The sequence below is a fragment of the Heptranchias perlo genome, chromosome 2 (genome assembly GCF_035084215.1).
Source record: "Heptranchias perlo isolate sHepPer1 chromosome 2, sHepPer1.hap1, whole genome shotgun sequence".
NCBI lineage: Eukaryota > Metazoa > Chordata > Chondrichthyes > Hexanchiformes > Hexanchidae > Heptranchias > Heptranchias perlo.
This window is the reverse complement of record NC_090326.1, coordinates 134491525-134514945: the sequence shown is the minus strand read 5'-3', so window position 1 is coordinate 134514945 and position 23421 is coordinate 134491525. Positions and strand designations below refer to the sequence as shown.

Genomic DNA, 23421 nt, shown 5'->3' with positions numbered 1-23421 from the left:
TGGTGCATGTTTTTTGCCACTAGGGAGAAATACCAAAAATCTCCCATGCAGAACATTAAAATGCATTATTTTACATTCACATTTAAGAGCTGATCAGATAAACCAGTTAAATCCATGACATCACGGAAGAAGTCGCACCACCTTTTGTGTTTGCACTTTCTCAGCTGCTCCATGGCAACATTTAAGTTTATAATGGAATATAACCTTCGCTGCAGCAGTATGTGTGACACTGCAGAAAAGCCTTACCATGCAGCGTACAAAGGAATATAGTGCCCTCTGCTGTTTTTATTGCAGTAGATTTTGCTTTGCAGACCAGCACTTGGGCTTTTGTCCAGTGCAGTTCAGTCTCCAATTGTGGGTGTATGTCAAGTTTCAAATGTTACATGCTGTTCTGTACTTCATGTTGTCTGTTAAGAAAAACCTGGCTTGTTTTAAAACCCTTATTATGTTGTGATATTATTTACATAATAAGTGGTTGATGTAGGCTTGCATTTATTGAGTCCACAGCACAGAATCAGGCCATTTGGCCCAACTGGTCTGTGCCGGCGTTTACTCGCCACACGAGCCTCTTCCCTACCTCATCTAACCCTATCAGCATAACCCTTTCTCTATCCTGTGCTTATCTAGTTTTCGCTTAAATGCATCTATGCTATTTGCCTCAACTACTCCTTGTGGTAGTGCATTCCACTTTCTTACCACACTCTGGGTAAAGAAGTTCCTCCTAAATTCCCTATTGGATTTATTAATGACTATCTCATATTGATGACCTCTATTTCTGGTCTTCCCTACAATTGGAAGTATCTCTGCATCTACCCTATTAAACCCTTTTTATAATCTTAAAGACCTCTATCAGTTCACCCCTCAGCCTTCTCTTTTAGTGAAAAGAGCCCTAGCCTGTTGAGCCTGTCCAGATCAGTGTGTCCTCTCAGTTTTGGTTATCATCCTTGTGAATCTTTTCTGCACCGATTGTGGTCATTCTTGTGTGTTTACTCTCAAGATACAGTGAGAGGAAAACAGTGCATTAATAGATTCCATGAAACTTTAATAACGTTGTTTTAAATGAAACCAACTGCAGTTCACTACATAATAGAAATTTGTCTTAATCACAACTTCAAAAAGCTAATTTTTTTCCAAACAGGTGAACAATGCATCTCATAACCAGCAATAAAACCTGGGGAGGAATGGAATGGGATATATCCCTTCTCTATTCAGTTTCAACTTCTTGGAAATCAGACAAATGGCAAAAAAAATACAATAAGTTATCTACCATCTAATTCATTACTTTTACCTGCTGTCTGCCAAATGTCGAGCTACAAAGTATTGATGTGTTGCATTATGCTCTTGCTGGTTCATGTGCAAGCTGTGTTCCTGTTCCATTTTTGGTGTTCCAGTAACTCTTTTCATTGAGTCCCTGATCCAACCCCATTTCAAAATTTGCAACCTACCAACAATTATTTAGGGTCTTATTGAAGCTTTGAGTTTATCATTAGTAAATTGCTAAGCATGCTAAATAAATGGTTTCCAGACATTTCCAATTTGGAATAATCCAGGATTTGCCATTAACGGCCGTTGTTAATTGGGGATCTTGAAAGAATAGGTAATAAATATCATTTTGAAATTTTTGAGAAGAGAAAATCAATTCCCACAGGGCCAATTTCTTATTGTGTGCTCAAATAAAATATCATTCTGATGTTTATGTAGGATAGGTCCTTCTGTGGTATCACTTAGCAGTCGACTTTTTAGATGCTCATCAACAAATTTCTCCATTACAAAGATTACTCCTCCAATAGGTTTATCATCAATCTTGGGCAAATTAACTTCGTATTCAAATTTTAAAAAAGTGGAAGGTGAATTTTGTGTAATTAGTCGTTGTATTATAATGACTGCGTCCTTGTTAGTTCAACATGACATCTAAATTGACCTGATTGTGTGCACACTTGTCTCAAAGGCAAACATGCATTTACGGTATAAATACTCACGAGTATATTTCTCCCCTTCGATTCCTGTGATGCTTGGGAGGGAAGAGAATGAAGGTGGGTCATGTCACTTGAATTGAAGATGATAAATATGTTTTGGTATTATGGAAAATGGTTGTGTTTCTCTCATTGTCAAAGTATAATATAGAATAAATCTCACTCAAACAATATGAATACTTTATATGCATTAACTTCATCACATCCTCCTGAATTTGAAAGATTTGTTTTTTCTCGCCACGCTTATCTCGTAACCCCTCAGATAATGAAGCAGTCCGTGCCCTCATGCAGCAAGACCTGGACAAGATCCAGGCTTGGGCTGACAAGTGGCAAGTAACATTTGTGCCGGACAAGTGCTTGGCAATGACCGTCTCCAACAAGAGAGAGTCTAACCGCCTCCCCTTGACATTCAACGGCATTACCATCGCCGAATCCCCCACCATCAACACCCTGGAGGTAACCATTGACCAGAAACTTAACTGGACCAGCCATATTAATACTGTGGCTGCAAGAGCAGGCCAGAGGCTGGATATTCTGCGGTGAGTGACTCACCACCTGACTCCCCAAAGCCCTTTCACCATCCACAAGGCACAAGTCAGGAGTCTGATGGAATACTCTGCACTTGCCTGGATGAATGCAGCTCCAACAACACTCAAGAAGTTTGATACTATCCAGGACAAAGCAGCCCGCTTGATTGGTACCCCTTCCACCACCCTAAACATTCACTCCCTTCACCAGCGCACAGTGGCTGCAGTGTGTACCTTCTACAGGATGCACTGCAGCAACTCGCCACGGCTTCTTCGACAGCACCTCCCAAACCCGCAACCTCTACCACCGAGAAGGACAAGGGCAGCAGGCACATGGGAACAACACCACCTCCACGTTCCTCTCCAAGTCACACACCATCCCGTCTTGGAAATATATCGCCGTTCCTTCATTGTCGCTGGGTCAAAATCCTGGAACTCCTGACCTAACAGCACTGTGGGAGAACCTTCACCACACGGACTGCAGCAGTTCAAGAAGGCGGCTCACCACTACCTTCTGGAGGGCAATTAAGAATGGGCAATAAATGTTGGTCTTGCCAGCGACGGCCACATCCCATGAACGAATAAAAAAAACTCTAGATTTTTACAACACATCCTCACCCAAATCAAATCTGTGTCCATTGTTTTCAGGCAACCCAACCCAGAGTAGAACTCTTCGCAGTCAAGATAACTATAAAACAACCATAATCCCAACTTGCAAAATCACAACTATTTGACAGCAGCAACTACATTTCTATATTCAGGATTGTTGATCTTTCTCTTGTATTTCAATGTAGTGCTAATAATGGAAACTTTCAACCTCTCATCTGAACAACTGGGGCACAGCCCCAGGAAAATGGGAACAAATGGGCAAAATCTAAGACACCTATTTTTTTTGTTGCTGCATGTGATACTTTATATTCATAAACTTCATCGCATCCTCCTGAATTTGAAAGTTTTGTTTTTTCTTGCGACACTTGTTAACTTGCTAGTTATATTTATGTGACAATGTGCTCACAAACAAAGGTTTACTCATTCAAAGTTTAATTCTTCAAATCAGATAAAGTACTTATGAACCAAGCGAACTTGGCTGGGGAAATGATGGCTTTTAAGATTACAGTTCTTGAGCTCAATCTTCCCAGGTCAAATCCAAATTCCAGTTAGAATTCGCTAGTTTATATATATTTTTTTGACTACATGTCACTAATCTAAATGTCCTTGTAAGACATGCGGCTGCACCTCGCTAAACTATAAATATGTACATGACCAATGGTTAAGTTTATATTATTGATTGACATGGGTGAAGGTGACTTCATCTTACATTAATAATCAAACAGAAAGTGCTGGAAATACTCATGAGGTCAGCAACATCTGAAGAGAGAGAAACAGAGTTAACGTTCCAGGTCCATGACCTTTTGTCAGAACTGGAAGCAGTAAAGATTTAACAGTTTTTAAGCACGTGCAGGGGAAAGGGGGGACGGAGGGAAGGTAGGAGAGGAAAGAACAAAAGGGAAGGCTGTGATAGGGTGGAGGGCAGGAGTGATTAAATGACAAAAGGGATACAAAGCAAAGAGGGTGATAATGGGACAGGTAAAGAAACACAAGATGGGTCTAGAGGAGCTGTAAATGGCAACAGCAGAACCATTACCAGCACCTGCAGTCTGAAAAAATGGAAGCAGTGGTTATGATCTGAAGTTATTGAAATCAGTGTTGAGTCTGGAAAGTTGTAAAGTGCCTAATCGAAAGATGAGGTGCTGTTCCTTGAGCTTTCATTGAGCTTCATTGCAACAGTGTTGAAGGCAGTGGACAGAGATGTTAGAGTGGGAGTGGGACGGAGAATTAAAATGGCAAGTGACCAGAAGGTCAGGGTCATGCTTGCAGACTGAACAGAGATGTTCAGGAAAGCAATCACCCAGTCTGCATTTGGTCTCCCCAATGTAGAGGAGACCGCGTCTGAGCAGTGAATACTGTATACTTAATTGAAAGAAGGCTAAGTAAATCGCTGTTTCACCTGGAAGGATTGTTTGGGGCCCTGGGTGGTGGGAAGGGAGGACGCAAAAGGGCGGGTGTAGCATCTCCTGTGCTCGCACAGGAAGGTGCTGTGGGAAGGGGGAGCAGGTATTGGGGGTGATGGAAAAGTGGACCAAGATGTCGCGGAGGGAGCTGTCCCTTCGGAATGCTGGAAGGGCAGGGGGAGGATGTGTTTGGTGGCGGCATCGCGCTGGAAGTGGCGGAAATGGTGTTGGATAATCCGTTGAATATGGAGGCTGGCGGGTTGGAAGGTGAGGACAAGGGGATCCGATCGTGGGAGGGGAAGGGATGAGGGCAGAATTGTGGGAAATGAGACAAACACGTTCAAGGGCCATGTCCACCACAGTAGATGGGAATCCTCGGTTGAGGAAAGAGGAAGACACATCAGAAGCACTGGTGTGGAACGTGGCACAATCGGAACGGAGACTGAGAAACTGGGAGAATGGAGTGAGAGGAAGTCTAATCATGTGGGAGTCGGTGGGCTGATAGATATTGGTTGGCAGCCTGTCCCCAGAAATGGCGATAGAGAAGTCGGGAAAGGGAAGATTTGGAGATGGACCATGTGAAGGCAAGGGAGGGGTAGAAATTGGAAGCAAAGTTCATGAAATTTTCCAGTTTGGGGTGAGAGCAGGAAGCCGCACCGATAGTTATCAATATACCGGAAAAAGAGGTGAAGGCGAGGACCTGAGTAGGACTGGAACAAAGAATGTTTCATTTATCCCCGAAAAGGCAGGCATAGCTGGGACCCACACAAGTTCCCATAGCATCACCTTTTTATTTGGAGGAATTGAGTGGAATCAAAGGAGAAGTTGTTCCACGTAAAAACAAGTTCAGTCTGGCAGAGGAGGGTGGTGATGGATGGGGACTGGTTGGGCCTCTGTTCAAGGAAGAAGCGGAGGGCCCGCAGGCCGTCCTGGTGGTGGATGGAGGTTTGAAGCACTGGACGTCCATGGTGAAAAGGTTGGGAAACTGGAAACTGTTAAAGTAGCAGAGGGCATCGGGAGGGTCACTGATGTAGGTCGGAAGAGACTGAAAAAGGGGTGAGAAAATCGTAGAGACAGCAAGAAATAAGTTCCTTGGGGCAAGAACAGGCTGAACGGATGGGTCGACCAGGGCAGCCCTGTTTGTGGATCTTGGGATGGAGATCGAAGTGGGGTTGGGGGAGGTCTCCGGACGAGATGAGGTCAGTGACTGTCTGCGAAACGATGGCTTGATGTTCGGCGGTGGGGTCATGGTCCAGGGGGAGGTAGGAGGAGATTTTGGTGAGTTGGCATTCAGCCTCCGCGAAATAGAGGTCTGCTTGTCAAACAATAACAGCTCCGCCCTTGTCATCAGGTTGAATGACTATGTCATGGTTGGACCTGAGAGAAGGGAGTGCTGCAAGTTCAGGGGGAGGTCGGTTACAGTGATTGAGGGGAGTAGAGAAGTTGAGGCAGCTGATGTCACACCGGTAAATCCCACTGAAGAGATCGAGAGTGTAAGAGGCCAGAGGGAGGGGGTCCAGGTGGAACAAGAATTCTGAAGATTGGAGAAAGGGTCTTCTGAGTGGGGGGGGGGGGGGGGGGGGAAGACTCCTGGCCAAAGAAGTGGGCGTGGTAACGAGGGAAGAAGAGCTTCGCATTGTGTCGAGCTTAAAATTCATTGAGATGGGGACATAAGGGGATGAAGTTGAGGCATTTGCTGGGGACTGCTTGTTCGGGGCCAGAGGGGATAATGAAAACACGACAAAGGGCAAGATTGGTAGGAGGGATGGGGTCAGAGGAAAGTGAAGGGGAACAAGGATCAGGAGGGGCATTGGTATCGAAGAGTTGTTGAAGCTTGCAGTCCTTGAAGAAAAAAAGTTTTTTTTGTTAAAGCGCCGGATGAGGCGAAGGATGAAATGGAACTGGACCAGGACAACTCTGAAATAGTGAGTTGGTGCTGCTGTGGAGGGAGGTCGGCAGCATTCATGTGGGGACGCATGGCGTTGAGCGTGGATCTCAGGAAGCGGCGAGAGCAGTGGCTCGAGCAACGCTAAATGTCATGGAGATATTTGTAATTGTGGGTGGATCCAAAACATGAAAGGTGGAATTTAAGTTAGAATCCACGTGGAATAAGTCGGAGACGGAGACAGTTGCTGAGGAAAGAGATGTGGCTGTGTTTTCGTAGATACCTTATCAAACACAAGAAGGGAAACAGAAAGCAATGATGGCGAACAAAGTAACAGAGACAAACAGAAATCCCGTTGGAGAGAAGAGCAGAACTTCAAGGTGGGTATTCCTGAAAGAGAAGTGGCCATAACGTAGTAAAATGACCCAAGGCGCATCATAGGCGTGTTGACAAATAAAATTTGACACCGAGCCGCATAAGGAGATATTAGGACAGGTGACCAAAAGCTTAGTCAAAGAGGGAGGCTTTATTGAGCATCTGAAAAGAGGAGAGAGGTAGAGAGGCGGAGAAGTTTAGGGAGGGAATTCCAGAGTTTAGGACCTAGGCAGCTGAGCAGCAGATGAACTGAGGCATGGTTGGTGATAGGCGATGCGAAAGCGGGAGAGAGGGGTGGAGGCTGAAGTTTCGGGAGGGAATTCCAGAGCTCAGGACGAAGGAAGCTGAAGGCACGGCCGCCAGTAGAAAATTCACCAGGTATGTCCTGTCCACAAAAAGCAGGACAAATCCAATCCGGCCAATTACTGCCCCATTAGTCCACTGTTAATCATCAGCAAAGTGATGGAAGATGTCATTGACAGTGCTGTCAAGTGGCACTCACCACCAACCTGCTCACTGATGCTGACTTTGGGTTCTGCCAGGACCACTCTGCTCCAGACCTCATTACAGCCTTGGTCCAAACATGGACAAAAGAGCTGAATTCCAGAGGTGAGAGTGACTGCCCTTGACATCAAGGCAGCATTTGACCGAGTGTGGCATCAAGGAGCCCTATTAAAATTGAAGTCAATGGGAATCGGGGAAAACTCTCCAGTGGCTGGAGTCATACCTAGCACAAAGGAAGATGGTAGTGGTTGTTGGAGGCCAATCATATCAGCCCTAGGTCACTGCTGCAGGAGTTTCTCAGAGCAGTGTCCTCAGCCCAACCATCTTCAGCTGCTTCATCAATGACCTTCCCTCCATCATAAGGTAAGAAGTGGGGATGTTCAGTTCAGTGTTCAGTTCCATTCGCAACCCTTCAGATAATGAAGCAGTCCGAGCCCGCATGCAGCAAGACCTGGACAACATCCAGGCTTGGGCCGATAAATGGCAAGTAATGTTCGTGCCAGACAAGTGCGAGGCAATGACCATCTCCAACAAAAGAGAATCTAACCACCTCCCCAGCATTAGCAACACTGAACTTCCCACAATCAACATCCTGGGGGTTACCACTGACTGGAAACTTAACTGGACCAGCCATATAAATACTGTGGCTGCAAGAGCAGGTCAGAGGCTGAGTATTCTGCAGCGAGTGACTCCCCAAAGCCTTTCCACCATCTACAAGGCACAAGTCAGGAGTGTGATGGAATACTCTGCACTTGCCTGGATGAGTGCAGCTCCAACAACACTCAAGAAGCTCAACACCATCCAGGACAAAACCGCCCACTTGATTGGCACCCCATCCACCACCTTAAACATTCACTCCCTCCACCACGGTGCACCGTGACTGCAGTGTGTCCCAGCTACAAGATGCACTGCAGCAACTCGCCACGGCTTCTTCGACAGCACCTCCCAAACCTGTGACCTCCACCACCGAGAAGGACAAGGGCTGTAGGCGCATGGGAACACCACCACTTGCACGTTCCCCTTCCAAGTCACACACCATCCTGACTTGGAAATATATCGCTGTTCCTTCATTGTCGTTGGGTCAAAATCCTGGAACTCCTTGCCTAACAGCACTGTGGGAGCACCTTCACCACACAGACTGCAGCGGTTCCAGAAGGCAGCTCACCACCACCTTCTCAAGGGCAATTAGGGATGGGCAATAAACACGAGCCTTGCCAGCGACACCCACATCCCATGAATTAAATTTTTAAAAATGGGTTGAATTAGGTGGTCTTGGTGATGGAGCAGATATGTGGGCGGAAGCTCATCTCACGGTCAAATAGAATGCTAAGGTTGCAAATGATCTGGTTCTGCCTCAGACTGCAGCCAGAGAGATGGAGTCGGTGGTGTGGGAACTGAGTTTGCGCCAGGGACCGAAGACGATGGCTTCAGCCTTCCCAATGTTTAGTTGGAGGAAATTTCTGCTCATCCGGTACTGGATGTCGGACAAGCAGCATGACAAATCGGAGACAGTGAACGCGTCGAGAAGCGGCGGTGAGGTAGAGCTGGGTGTCATCAGCGTACGTGTGTACCCTTATTCCAGTGCTCTCCTGGCAAGCCCCTCATCCTCTCCCTGGTATAAACAAACTCATCCAAAACTGTCCAGCCCGAATCATATCAGGCAACAATCTTATTCGTACTTAACCCTCATCCTTGCTGACCGACATGGTCTCCAGTCCCCCTAATGCCTCAACTTAAAATTCTCATACTTAAATCCCTCCCTATCTCTGTATCCCCTCTGGCCACATTTGGCAACTGTGTTTTCAGCTGCCCTGGTCCCATGCTCTGAAATTTGATCCTTAAACCCCAGTGCCTCTCCACCTCCCACTCCTCCTTTAAGAACCTCTTTAAAACCCACCTCTCTGACCCCTCTGATTCTTTCCTTCCTCGATTCAGCATTAATTTTCCTTGCGCCTCCGTAGCATCTTAAGATGTTCACACTACACAAGTTCAAATTCTTGATATTCCAAGCACTGATGTACCTCACTTTGATAAGCACAAAAATAATGATAATGAAAGTATAAATGTATTTTTTTTTAAATGGAAAAGTAAAGGACTATCTTAAATTTGATCATATAGAATCATAGTGATACAGCACAGAATGAGGCCATTGAGCCCATCATGCCTGGGCCGGCTCTTTGAAAGAGCTATCCAATTAGTCCCACTCCACTGCTCTTTCCCCATAGCCCAGCAAATTTTTCCCTTTCAAGTATTTGTCCAATTCCCTTTTGAAAGCTATTATTGAATCTGCTTCCATCACCCTTTCAGGCAGTGCATTCTAGATCATCATAACTCGCTGCATAAAACAATTTCTCCTCTAAATCTGTGTCCTCTGGTTACGGACCCTTCTATCAGTGGAAACAGTTTCTCCTTATTTACTCTATCAATACCCTTCGTGATTTTGAACACCTCTATTAAATCTCCTTCTCTGCTCTGAGAAAAACCCCAGATTCTCTGGTCTCTTCACGTAACTGAAGTCTTTCATCCCTGGTACCATTCTAGTAAATCACCTCTACCCCCTCTGTAAAGCTGTGACATCCTTCCCAAAGTGTGGTGCCCAGAATTGGACACAATGCTGCAGCTGGGGCCTAATCAGTAATGGTTAATTATAAAGGCACGGCTGCCAATGGTGGAGTGATTTAAAATCGGCGATGCACAAGAGGCCAGAATTGGAGGACCGCAGAGATCTCGGAGGGTTGTCGGACTGGATAAGGTTACAGAGATAGGGAGAAGCGAGGCGATGGAGGGATTTGATAATAAGCGAATTATGTGATACTTCATCAAACTCCTTTTGAAAGTCCTTATACATAACATCAAACACATTACATTCATCAATCCTCTCCATTACTTCATCAAAGAACTCATTCAAGTTAGTCAAACACGATTTGACTTTAACAAATCCGTGCTGGCTTTCATTTCTTCACCCATATTTTTCCAAGTAACAATTTTGTCTTGGCTTACTGTTGCAAAGTTTCCCTGCCAGTGATGTTCGGCTGACTGGCCTGTGGTTGCCGGGTATATCCCTCTCCCATTTTTTGAACAAGGGTTTAACATTTTTTTTTATTCGTTCACTGGATGTGAGCGTCGCTGGCGAGGCCAGCATTTATTGCCCATCCCTAATTGCCCTTGAGAAGGTGGTGGTGAGCCGCCTTCTTGAACCGCTGCAGTCCGTGTGGTGACGGTTCTCCCACAGTGCTGTTAGGAAGGGAGTTCCAGGATTTTGACCCAGCGACAATGAAGGAACGGCGATATATTTCCAAGTCGGGATGGTGTGTGACTTGGAGGGGAACGTGCAGGTGGTGTTGTTCCCATGTACCTGCTGCTCTTGTCCTTCGAGGTGGTAGAGGTCGCGGGTTTGGGAGGTGCTGTCGAAGAAGCCTTGACGAGTTGCTGCAGTGCATCCTGTGGATGGTGCACACTGCAGCCACAGTGCGCCGGTGGTGAAGGTAGTGAATGTTTCGGGTGGTGGATGGGGTGCCAATCAAGTGGGCTGCTTTATCTTGGATGGTGTCGAGCTTCTTGAGTGTTGTTGGAGCTGCACTCATCCAGGCAAGTGGAGAGTATTCCATCACACTCCTGACTTGTACCTTGTAGATGGTGGAAAGGCTTTGGGGAGTCAGGAGGTGAGTCACTCGCCGCAGAATACCCAGCCTCTGACCTGTTCTTGTAGCCACAGTATTTATATGGCTGGTCCAGTTAAGTTTCTGGTCAATGGTGACCCCCAGGATGTTGATGGTGGGGGATTCGGCAATGGTAATGCTGTTGAATGTCAAGGGGCGGTGGTTAGACTCTCTCTTGTTGGAGATCGTCATTGCCTGGCACTTATCTGGCGCGAATGTTACTTGCCACTTATGAGCCCAAGCCTGGATGTTGTCCAGGTCTTGCTGCATGCGGGCTCGGACTGCTTCATTATCTGAGGGGTTGCGAATGGAACTGAACACTGTGCAGTCATCAATGAACATCCCCATTTCTGACCTTATGATGGAGGGAAGGTCATTGATGAAGCAGCTGAAGATGGTTGGGCCGAGGACACTGCCCTGAGGAACTCCTGCAGCAATGTCCTAGGGCTGAGATGATTGGCCTCCAACAACCACTACCATCTTCCTTTGTGCTAGGTATGAGTCCAGCCACTGGAGAGTTTTCCCCCTGATTTCCATTGACTTCAATTTTACTAGGGCTCGTTGGTGCCACACTCGGTCAAATGTTGCCTTGATGTCAAGGGCAGTCACTCTCACCTCACCTCTGGAATTCAGCTCTTTTGTCCATGTTTGGACCAGGGCTGTAATGAGGTCTGGAGCCGAGTGGTCCTGGCGGAACCCAAACTGAGCATCGGTGAGCAGGTTATTGGTGAGTAAGTGCTGCTTGATAGCACTGTCGACGACACCTTCCATCACTTTGCTGATGATTGAGAGTAGACTGATTGGGCGGTAAATGGCCGGATTGGATTTGTCCTGCTTTTTGTGGACAGGACATACCTGGGCAATTTTCCACATTGTCGGGTAGATGCCAGTGTTGTAGCTGTACTGGAACAGCTTGGCTAGAGGCGCAGCTAGTTCTGGAGCACAAGTCTTCAGCACTACAGCTGGGATGTTGTCGGGGCCCACAGCCTTTGCTGTATCCAGTGCACTCAGCCGTTTCTTGATATCACGTGGAGTGAATCGAATTGGCCGAAGACTGGCTTCCGTGATGGTGGGGATATCGGGAGGAGGCAGAGATGGATCATCCACTCGGCAATTCTGGCTGAAGATGGTTGCAAATGCTTCAGCCTTGTCTTTTGCACTCACGTGCTGGACTCCGCCATCATTGAGGATGGGGATGTTTGCAGAGCCTCCTCCTCCCGTTGTTTAATTGTCCACCACCATTCACGACTGGATGTGGCAGGACTGCAGAGCTTTGATCTGATCCGTTGGTTGTGGAATCGCTTAGCTCTGTCTATAGCATGTTGCTTCCGCTGTTTAGCATGCATGTAGTCCTATGTTGTAGCTTCACCAGGTTGGCACCTCATTTTTAGGTAAGCCTGGTGCTGCTCCTGGCATGCTCTTCTACACTCCTCATTGAACCAGGGTTGATCCCCTGGCTTGTTGGTAATGGTAGAGTGAGGAATATGCCGGGCCATGAGGTTACAGATTGTGCTGGAATACAATTCTGCTGCTGCTGATGGCCCACAGCGCCTCATGGATGCCCAGTTTTGAGCTGCTCGATCTGTTCTGAATCTATTCCATTTAGCACGGTGGTAGTGCCACACAACACGTTGGATGGTGTCCTCAGTGCGAAGACGGGACTTCATTTCCACGAGGACTGTGCGGTGGTCACTCCTACCAATACTGTCATGGACAGATACATTTGCGACAGGTAGATTGGTGAGGACGAGGTCAAGTCAGATTTTCCCTCGTGTTGGTTCGCTCACCACCTGCCGCAGGCCCAGTCTCGCAGCTATGTCCTTCAGGACTCGGCCAGCTCGGTCAGTGGTGGTGCTACCGAGCCACTCTTGGTGATGGACATTGAAGTCCCCCACCCAGAGTACATTTTGTGCCCTTGCTACCCTCAGTGCTTCCTCCAAGTGGTGCTCAACATGGAGGAGGACTGATTCATCAGCTGAGGGAGGACGGTAGGTGGTAATCAGCAGGAGGTTTCCTTGCCCATGTTTGACCTGATGCCATGAGATTTCATGGGGTCCAGAGTCAATGTTGAGGACTCCCAGGGCCACTCCCTCCTGACTGTATATCACTGTACCGCCACCTCTGGTATGTCTGTCCTGCCGGTGGGACAGGACATACCCAGGGATGGTGATGGAAGAGTCTGGGACGTTGGCTGAAAGATATGATTCTGTGAGTATGGCTATGTCAGGCTGTTGCTTGACTAGTCTGTGGGACAGCTCTCCCAATTTTGGCATAAGTCCCCAGATGTTATTAAGGAGGACCTTGCAGGGTCTGCTGGGCTTGGTGTTTTGCCGTTGTCGTGTCCGGTGCCTAGTGGTCCGATGCCGGGTGGTCCGGTTTTATTCTTATTATGACTTTTCGTTGCGAGATTTTACAACTGAGTGGCTTGCTAGGCCATTTCAGAGGGCAATTAAGAATCAACCACATTGCTGTGGGTCTGGAGTCACATATGGGCCAGACCGGGTAAGGATGGCAGGTTTCCTTCCCGAAAGGACATTAGTGAACCAGATGGCCATCATTACTGATACTAGTATTTTAATTCCAGATTTTTATTTAATTAATTGAATTTAATTAATTAATTGAATTTTAAATTTGCAATCTCCAGTTCTCTGGCTCTGCTCCCATATATAAGGAGATTGTGGCCAGAGCCTCTGCTGTTTCCACCCGTACTTCTCTCAACGTCCCATCTGGACTGGATGCCTTTTCTACTTTGATATTCAAAAAACAAAGAAATAATACAAATTACATTGCTCGCAGAATTTTTTGATTGAAATTAAGCTATGTGATGTTTTGGATCATTTTATTATGTTAAAGGCGCTATATAAATGCAAGTTGTTGTGACAAAGAAGTTAATTTGTCATTCTAATATTGCCCAGTGTAATTTCACTCCACTTGTATTTATTTGGTAATTCCAGACTTCGGAGTTGCAACCTTTTTGGTCAGTGGAGTTTAGTCAAACTGAGTGCCCCTGCACTGGGCAATTGGAGGAGATATAAAGACTGCCTGAAATTACAGCACGAACACAACTCTCTTAGTAATGCATTTTTATTTAGATTAATGCTCGGTTGTGGCAGTGTTAAGGCAGCTAACAGAAAAATGTAAACAATTTTACAACACCAAGTTATAGTCCAGCAATTTTATTTTAAATTCACAAGCTTTCGGAGGCTACCTCCTTCCTCAGGTGAACGATGTGGAAATGAAATCCTCGAAATGAAGTCGCATTTATAATTCACAGAACAATGCTTGGTGAGTACAGACAGTTTTTTCAACTGCCCGTTGCCAAGGCAATCAGTGTGCAGACAGACAGGTGTTACCTGCCAGGTCTCACAGAATATACAAATCACCAAAAAAAACAACAAACAAAAAAAAAACAGAAATAGAGAGGTAGAAACATAGAAAAGACAGCAACTGACCCGTTATATTAAAAACAGATAACATTTGTTCGCTGGTGGGGTAACGTGTAGCGTGACATGAACCCAAGATCCCGGTTGAGGCCGTCCTCATGGGTGCGGAACTTGGCTATCAATTTCTGCTCGACGATTTTGCGTTGTCGTGTGTCTTGAAGGTCGGTGGCTGAATGTCCTTGACTGCTGAAGTGTTCCCCGACTGGGAGGGAACCCTCCTGTTTGGCGATTGTTGCGCGGTGTCCGTTCATCCGTTGTCGCAGTGTCTGCATGGTCTCGCCAATGTACCATGCTCTGGGGCATCCTTTCCTGCAACGTATGAGGTAGACAACGTTGGCCGAGTCACAGGAGTATGAACCATGCACCTGGTGGGTGGTGTCCTCTCGTGTGATGGTGGTATCTGTGTCGATGATCTGGCATGTCTTGCAGAGGTTACCGCGGCAGGGTTGTGTGGTGTCGTGGACGCTGTTCTCTTGAAAGCTAGGTAATTTGCTGCGAACGATGGTCTGTTTGAGGTTGGGTGGCTGTTTAAAGGCGAGTAGTGGAGGTGTGGGGATGGCCATAGCGAGGTGTTCGTCGTCATTGATGACATGTTGAAGGCTGCGGAGAACATGGCGTAGTTTCTCCGCTCCGGGGAAGTACTGGACGACAAAGGGTACTCTGTTGGTTGCGTCCCGTGTTAGTCTCCTGAGGAGGTCTATGCGATTTTTTTGCTGTGGCCCGTCGGAACTGTCGATCGATGAGTCGAGTGTCATATCCCGTTCTTACTAGGGCGTCTTTCAGCGTCTGTAGGTGTCCATCGCGTTCCTCCTCGTCTGAGCAGACCCTGTGTATTCGCAGGGCCTGTCCATAGGGGATGGCCTCTTTGACGTGGTTAGGGTGGAAGCTGGAAAAGTGGAGCATCGTGAGGTTGTCTGTGGGCTTGCGGTAGAGTGAGGTGCTGAGGTGCCCGTCTTTGATGGAGATTCGTGTGTCCAAGAAAGAAACTGATTCTGAGGAGTAGTCCATGGTGAGCTTGATGGTGGGATGGAACTTGTTGATGTTATCGTGTAGTCTCTTCAGTGATTCTTCGCCGTGGGTCCATAGAAAGAAAATGTCGTCGATGTATCTGGTGTATAGTGTTGGTTGGAGGTCTTGTGCAGTGAAGAAGTCCTGCTCGAACTTGTGCATGAAAATGTTGGCGTATTGGGGTGCGAATTTGGTCCCCATGGCTGTTCCGTGTGTTTGGGTAAAGAACTGGTTATTGAAGGTGAAGACATTGTGATCCAGGATGAAGCGGATGAGTTGTAGGATGGCGTCCGGAGATTGGCTGTTGTTGGTGTTGAGTATTGATGCTGTCGCAGCGATGCCGTCATCGTGGGGGATACTGGTGTAGAGTGCATCTACAACTCATCCGCTTCATCCTGGATCACAATGTCTCCACGGCGAAGAATCACTGAAGAGACTACACGATAACATCAACAAGTTCCATCCCACCATCAAGCTCACCATGGACTACTCCTCACACCTCGCTATGGCCATCCCCACACCTCCACTACTCGCCTTTAAACAGCCACCCAACCTCAAACAGACCATCGTTCGCAGCAAATTACCTAGCTTTCAAGAGAACAGCGTCCACGACACCACACAACCCTGCCGCGGTAACCTCTGCAAGACATGCCAGATCATCGACACAGATACCACCATCACACGAGAGGACACCACCCACCAGGTGCATGGTTCATACTCCTGTGACTCGGCCAACGTTGTCTACCTCATACGTTGCAGGAAAGGATGCCCCAGAGCATGGTGCATTGGCGAGACCATGCAGACACTGCGACAACGGATGAACGGACACCGCGCAACAATCGCCAAACAGGAGGGTTCCCTCCCAGTCGGGGAACACTTCAGCAGTCAAGGACATTCAGCCACCGACCTTCAAGACACACGACAACGCAAAATCGTCGAGCAGAAATTGATAGCCAAGTTCCGCACCCATGAGGACGGCCTCAACCGGGATCTTGGGTTCATGTCACGCTACACGTTACCCCACCAGCGAACAAATGTTATCTGTTTTTAATATAACGGGTCAGTTGCTGTCTTTTCTATGTTTCTACCTCTCTATCTCTGTTTTTTTTTTGTTTGTTGTTTTTTTTGGTGATTTGTATATTCTGTGAGACCTGGCAGGTAACACCTGTCTGTCTGCACACTGATTGCCTTGGCAACGGGCAGTTGAAAAAACTGTCTGTGCTCACCAAGCATTGTTCTGTGAATTATAAATGCGACTTCATTTCGAGGATTTCATTTCCACATCGTTCACCTGAGGAAGGAGGTAGCCTCCGAAAGCTTGTGAATTTAAAATAAAATTGCTGGACTATAACTTGGTGTTGTAAAATTGTTTACAATTGTCAACCCCAGTCCATCACCGGCATCGCCACATCATGACTACCATGAACAGAAAAATGGGTAGATGATAAAATAATGGAGTAGCTACTTATACCACATCTGTTTTTTTGAAATTTGTGTCCCCTTGCATGTCCTGTTTTATCAAAGAAAAGCACGTTGGAGTTGAATGTGTAACTAAAAATGAAAATTTGTGAGGTACTATTGTGATTATTTCCACAACTAAAGGGCAGGGACTGTCTTTTAGTTTTTGCCAGATATTGCCTTGAAAGTGGTCCTTTCCAGAAAAAACAAAACCCTCAATGTCATTTTTCTTTCCTGAGTTTTTTCCCATCTGTCCCAAATGTGCTGGCAGTTCTCCAGTAAACTCAAGTGAGCATTTTTCGAATGTGAGCTTGAACAGTAAGTGCTGACAGGCTAATCAAATATGGCATCACAGCTGAACCAAATTCATTGTCCCTCTTTCCAGCAGAGGTTGCTTGACAATAAATGCACGTAGGAACTTCAATTTTTTTCCTTTACTCCAGTAGGTGGTGCTATGATAGGAATTTTCAATGTTGAAGATGTCAAACTGTGTGAAACAGAATAGCTGCTATTTATTAGTGAGAGTATGTTAACCTGGGAGTGCGCAATCTGGTCACTGGGTTCCGATAAATTGCTCAGTGTTTTCTGAAAATTTTCACTGCCATTTTTTTTCACAGTAACTGAAATAAGGGTTTCAACAAAATAAAAGTATTAACATTTTTTCACAACAACATGATTAAAATTGATCTATTGAATTATCGATTGAGTTTTTTATTGCCTTCATTAAAGTTTTCACTTGAAAACCTCAGCCTCTCATGAAATTCTGGCTGTGGACTTGATATTTTTGCCCAGAGTTGTGACACGTGAGTTGAATTTGGATTGTGCAGTCAGAGCATGTACAGTGCATCTAATGGCCCAGATGCATCCGTACTGATCAGTCAGCTGTGATGGGATATTTTTGTTTATGTCCTGGCACATTCTGCCTGGGAGGGTTGCGATGGGCATGGTACAGTGTGGCAGGGTGGACACTGGGCAGGGGATTTTTAGTTTTTTATTGGGACCTCACCGTCATCCATTTTTAAACAAGACTTCTGCAGCTGGAGCACTACTCTGGCATCAGTGGAATTATTAGGTCCCCTAATTTACTTATTTGTGGGTTTTTAATGAGCTTGATACACAGTTTGTGCCCAGTGTCCTTCACACTGACCTGCCATATTGCGGCATTCAAAATGCCTTGTCCACATTGGAAGCCTCAGGAATTCCTGCCATACCGTTTTTGGCCCCGGAATGTATGACCGTAGTGATTTTTCTGCAAAATGATGACACTTTGTGTGCTCGAGGAGAGTATAAACAATAGCCATTTTAGTGCACCAATTTTTGAATGCTTTAAGATAAATATCCTTTTCTGAAGCCATATCTGGTTCCTTCTCAAGAATTTCTCTGTTGGTGGAAGACATCTATTCAACAGTCATGTGGTAAATTATTGCAGCTGTTGATGTAAGTCATGTTCCCCTGTAGTTGATTGTGAGGTTTAAATTTTCTTTCTTGGGTAGTGGTATGATACAACTTTTGAAGAATTCTTAAGGCTTCTAATAGTTGGTGAATGTGTCGTTACACAGCCTTAGAAGGTAATCTTCAAAGTTTTGCAATTTCCAGAATTCTGCAAGGGTGTTTTCCTGATAAGGTTTGTGCAATTGTATTTTCCAGTTCTTAATGGGTAAATGGCTCTGTGCTGAGGTCAAGTTCTTTTTCTGACATCTGTTCGGTTGTTATACTTTCATCTCTATAGGCTGGTTCTGGAGTCAACAGCTTTTCAAAATTACCTTTCCACTGTTGTTTCCTTGTTTTTACATTCTTAACTGTTTAATTTTTCTTGGGGTTTTCTTGCGTCCAGTTGCATGATTAATCAGTTTCCGTGCATTTTTACTGTCTTTGATCCTCATTTTATCCTCGTAGCTATCGAATTGCCTACAGTAGTAGTTGGCTTCTTCTTGGTCATATGCATTTTTTAACTCTCTTGGGGATTTTTAGTGCTATTTTGGCTACTGCTTTTACCAGGAGTGAATATTCTTCTGATGGTGTTTTCTCTTTGCCATTACAAAGTTCTGATTGAGACCTTGATAGTAAATTGGCTCTTCATGTTACTATCCTTATTTAATCTTCTCCAGTCTAAATTTCTGCCTGGCACTCTTCTACTTGTTCTTTCAGTCCTAAAGCTAAGACTAACGTTTGCTGTCATAATTCTTTGGTCTGACCCGATGGTATTAAATGAGTTGTAAGCTTTAACATTCCTGATGCTGTTTTTCCACTTTTTCTGTACTAAGATGTAATCCAGCTGGGCTTTCTTAGCATTTGGGGATTTATGTGTCCAAAGTTTTCCTCTTTTCTTTGCAAAGCTGTTATTTGTAGACCAGAGGTTAAATTCCATGATGTAATCAAGAAGTAATTTTCTGTTTCCATTTGTAGCATCATGAAATGAGCAGCAAATTATTTCTTCACTCAGCCTTGTGTTCATATTACCTCCAATAATCAAGCATTTGAGGTGGGATGGATTCTGTTGTCCTGCATAATTCTTCATAAAATTGCAGTTGATTCGATGTAGCAGGTTATTATGGTGACCAGTGGGTTGCCGGAGAATTCTGCAACAGATATTGTACTGTTAATTACATCTACAGATTGAAGACATTTTGCTCTGTGTGTGCTGAGAAGGAATCCTGCTACTGTGCCTCCTGCATTATTTTTTGTTGCTGAAACTGTAACTAAAATCCATCAATCACGAAGATCCTGGTATTTTACTACTTTTTCTCATTTTGGAGGTGATGTTCCTGTAGATAGATCACTTGGATGTCATATTTCTGTAATTTCTACTAATTTCCTTTTTCAAAATTTGTGTTTCAAGTGCAAATGTTGAATGTGGATATTTTTATTGGATACCATTGTTACAGAGAGATATTAATAGATTAAGTGAATGGGCAAAACTGTGGCAAATGGATTCCAATGTAGGCAAGTGTTGGCCTAAAAAGGATAGATCAGAGTACTTTCGAAATGGTGAAAAGCTCAAAACAGTGGCGGTCCAAAGAGACTTAAACGTCCATGTACATAGATCATTAAAATATCATGGACAGGTACAGAAAATAATCAGTAAGGCTAATGGAATACTGGCCTTTATATCTGGAGGACGAGAATACAAGGGGGTAAAAGTTATGCTACAGTTATACGAAGCCCAGGTTATAACAGACCTGGAATACTGTGTTCAGTTCTGGGCACCGCACCTTAGGAAGGATATATTGGCCTTGGAGGGAGTGCAGCGTAGATTTACAAGAATGATACCTGGAGTCCAAGGGGTTAAATTAGGAGAAGATATTACACAAACTACGGTTGTATTCCCTGGAATTTAGAAGATTAAGAGCGATTTGATTGAAGTTTTCAAGATATTAAGGGGAACTGACAGGGTCGACAGAGAGAAACTATTTCTGCTGGTTGGGGAGTCCAGGACTTGGGACTTGGCCTAAAAATTAGAGCCGGGACTTTTAGGACTGAAGTTAGGAAACATTTCTACACGCAAAGGTGGTTGAAGTTTGGAACTCTTTCCGCAAATGGCAGTTGATGCTTGCTCAATTGTTAATTTTAAATCGGAGATTTGATGGATTTTTGTTAACCAAAGGTATTAAGGGATGTGGGTAAGTTAGTTCACAGATCAGCCATGATCTCATTGAATGGCGGAACTGGCTCGTGGGGCTAAATAGCCTACTCCTGTTCCTGTCTTCCTATGTTCCTCCTACATTTCATGAATTTAATGCTGGCTTTCAGATCTCTGTTAGCCATCGTCCTTCCTCCATCATTTTTATAGGGATTTGGGGTGTCAGCGTCATCAGATGTTGTCGGCCAGCAAGAGATTTTAAGGCAGGGACTTGATCCCTGGTGGTGTGTTTTAGATTGTCCATGGTTGCTCCTTCATTGACTTTGTGCTGCAGCTGCGTCAAGGTTTGCAGGTTGTGGATGTCATTGGCGAATTGAAGGATATTTCCTTTATCAAGGATCTCAGTACCCTCCTCCAGATGCTCAACTGCCCAAAGCCATTGGCACTGGCTGAAGATGACCAGGTTATTTAACTGTCACTCAGAATTGACCAGTCACAGGTAGTACTGTCCACTGTCATCACAGCTGCGGGTTTTAACACATGACCTTACCAACAATTGGTCACATACTAGCATTGAGAAGACTTACTGAACTGGATGCAAATGGACAGACTTGTGTCTTTACATGTGTGGATTTTAAGAGGACCATCGACACTACACACAGCAGCCAAATCTTCAAAATTTTGAAAGAATATGGAATTCAAGATAAAATAATTGTCGCCATCTCAATGATGTATGGCAACACCACATCAATAGTACGATCACTGGATGGTGATACAGAGCCATTTCATGTTAAAGAAGGAGTTCTTCAAGAAGATACACTGGCACTGTTTTTATTGATCATTGTGCTGGACTCTATAATGAATAATAATCAGAATCTGAGGAAAGCAAATATTTTTTTTTATTTGTTCATGGGATGTGGGCGTCGCTGGCGAGGCTGGCATTTATTGCCCATCCCTAATTGCCCTTGAGAAGGTGCTGGTGAGCCGCCGCCTTGAACTGCTGCAGTCCGTGTGGTGAAGGTTCTCCCACAGTGCTGTTCGGAAGGGAGTTTCAGAATTTTGACCCAGCGATGATGAAGGAACGACGATATATTTCCAAGTCGGGATGGTGTGTGACTTGGAGGGGAACGTGCAGGTGGTGGTGGTGTTCCCATGTGCCTGCTACCCTTGTCCTTCTAGGTGGTAGAGGTCGCGGGTTTGGGAGGTGCTGTCGAAGAAGCCTTGGCGAGTTGCTGCAGTGCATCCTGTGGATGGTACACACTGCAGCCACAGTGCGCCGGTGGTGAAGAGAGTGAATGTTTAGGGTGGTGGATGGGGTGCCAGTCAAGCGGGCTGCTTTGTCCTGGATGGTGTCAAACTTCTTGTGTTGTTGGAGCTGCACTCATCCAAGCAAGTGCAGAGTATTCCTTCACACTCCTGACTTGTGCCTTGTTGATGGTGGAAAGGCTTTGGGGAGTTGGGAGGTGAGTCACTTGCCACAGAATACCCAGCCTCTGACCTGCTCTTGTGGCCACAGTATTTATATGGCTGGTCCAGACAAGTTTCTGGTCAATGGTGACCCCCAGGATGTTGATGGGGGATTCGGCGATGGTAATGCCATTGGATGTCAAGGGGAGGTGATTTTATCATTCAGATGAACAGGAGTTCAATATATCCATAGGAAAGATCACAGACTTGTATTTTACAGATGACATTGCTGTCTACAGTGACACAGTAGAAGATGGACAGAAGTTATTAAACAAGTTGGAAAAATGAGCAGCACACATTGGTCTTAAAATGAATAGAGAGAAAAACAAATGTACAATGCTCAGCATCAATGAAGAAACAAGAGAATTGAGAACAGTTAGAGGAGGTGAACAACTTAAAATACTTTGGATTATGGATTAGAACAACAGAAGAGGATATCAACCCTAGAATAGGTGAGGCTTGGTCATCCTGCAATCAAATACATAGTCTGAAAGTGCAAAGAACAGGGCAGGAGAGATAAGATCAAGATATTCAGAAGTACAGTGGAGTTGGTGTTGATAAATGACGCTGACCCTTCGCCATTTGCGAAGAAACTGGAAAAAATAACTAGATGGGACCTACCCAAGACTTGAGAAAAGCCTTAGATGTCAGCTAGAATGTCCACAGCTGCATTGTGATACTGTATGGAGACTGTAGCAGGGTGACTGAGGGCTGGTAGGTCAGCCATAGACTAATGAGGGCCCTGATCCCCAAATAACGGTATGGCCCTTTTTAAGAAACCTCACTTATTAAAAAGTAATTGAGACTGGAGTGGGTGGAGACTTTCCCCAATCAGGTGAGAGTGAAAGGGTGAGGTCCAGCGAAGTAAAACCCCTGGACGGAGTCTCTGAATAGGAAGCTGGAAGGCAGCTGAGGCTGGCCTGGGCTCGGAGACTTGAAAGAAGCTGATGAACTGAAAGGCAGTTGAGGACAGCTGAAAGAGCCTGGGAGTGGGAAAGTAAACTCGGTGTTGCTGAAGGTACTGTGTAGTAGGGAAGTGAACTAGGCGTCGTCAAAGTTACTGCAGTGTGACTTTGTGTTGTCTGAATTCAAAGAAGTGTTTTGAAGTATGAATTGGTCAAGGACTATCTTTTGTCGTGTGAAGAAGGTTACGAGATAGTTGGAACCTGTGACAAGACTTACACAGAATAACAGTAATAAAACGTAGAAGGCTGAAACTTGCTACCATTCCTTCAGAGCAAATGAGTAACCGGTTGTAGAACTATTCTGGGAGCCAAAATATGGAAACTGGAGGTTAGCCTCGAATGAAGTACAATACTCAATTTGTGCGGGATACAGAAATTAGCATAGAAGAATTAGCATTACGTGTGATGAGTAAAGAGGTGTGGAGGACAGTCACAGGTGCTTTGATAATAGTCACCTGCAGTGATGATGTTGAATACCAATATACCTTGATACAAATCAAGAAATGGATAATAGTTTAGATTAAAAAGAAACTGCTTGATTTCCTGTGTAATTGCTTGCCATATT

At 45.3% G+C, this 23421-nt stretch overlaps 1 protein-coding gene across 7 annotated transcripts in view; it reads left to right on the top strand.

Moving 5' to 3' along the window:
* The window catches only part of mpp7a (MAGUK p55 scaffold protein 7a), a 417410-nt gene that overhangs the window by 104818 nt on the left and 289171 nt on the right, over positions 1-23421 (top strand). The window lies entirely within an intron of this gene.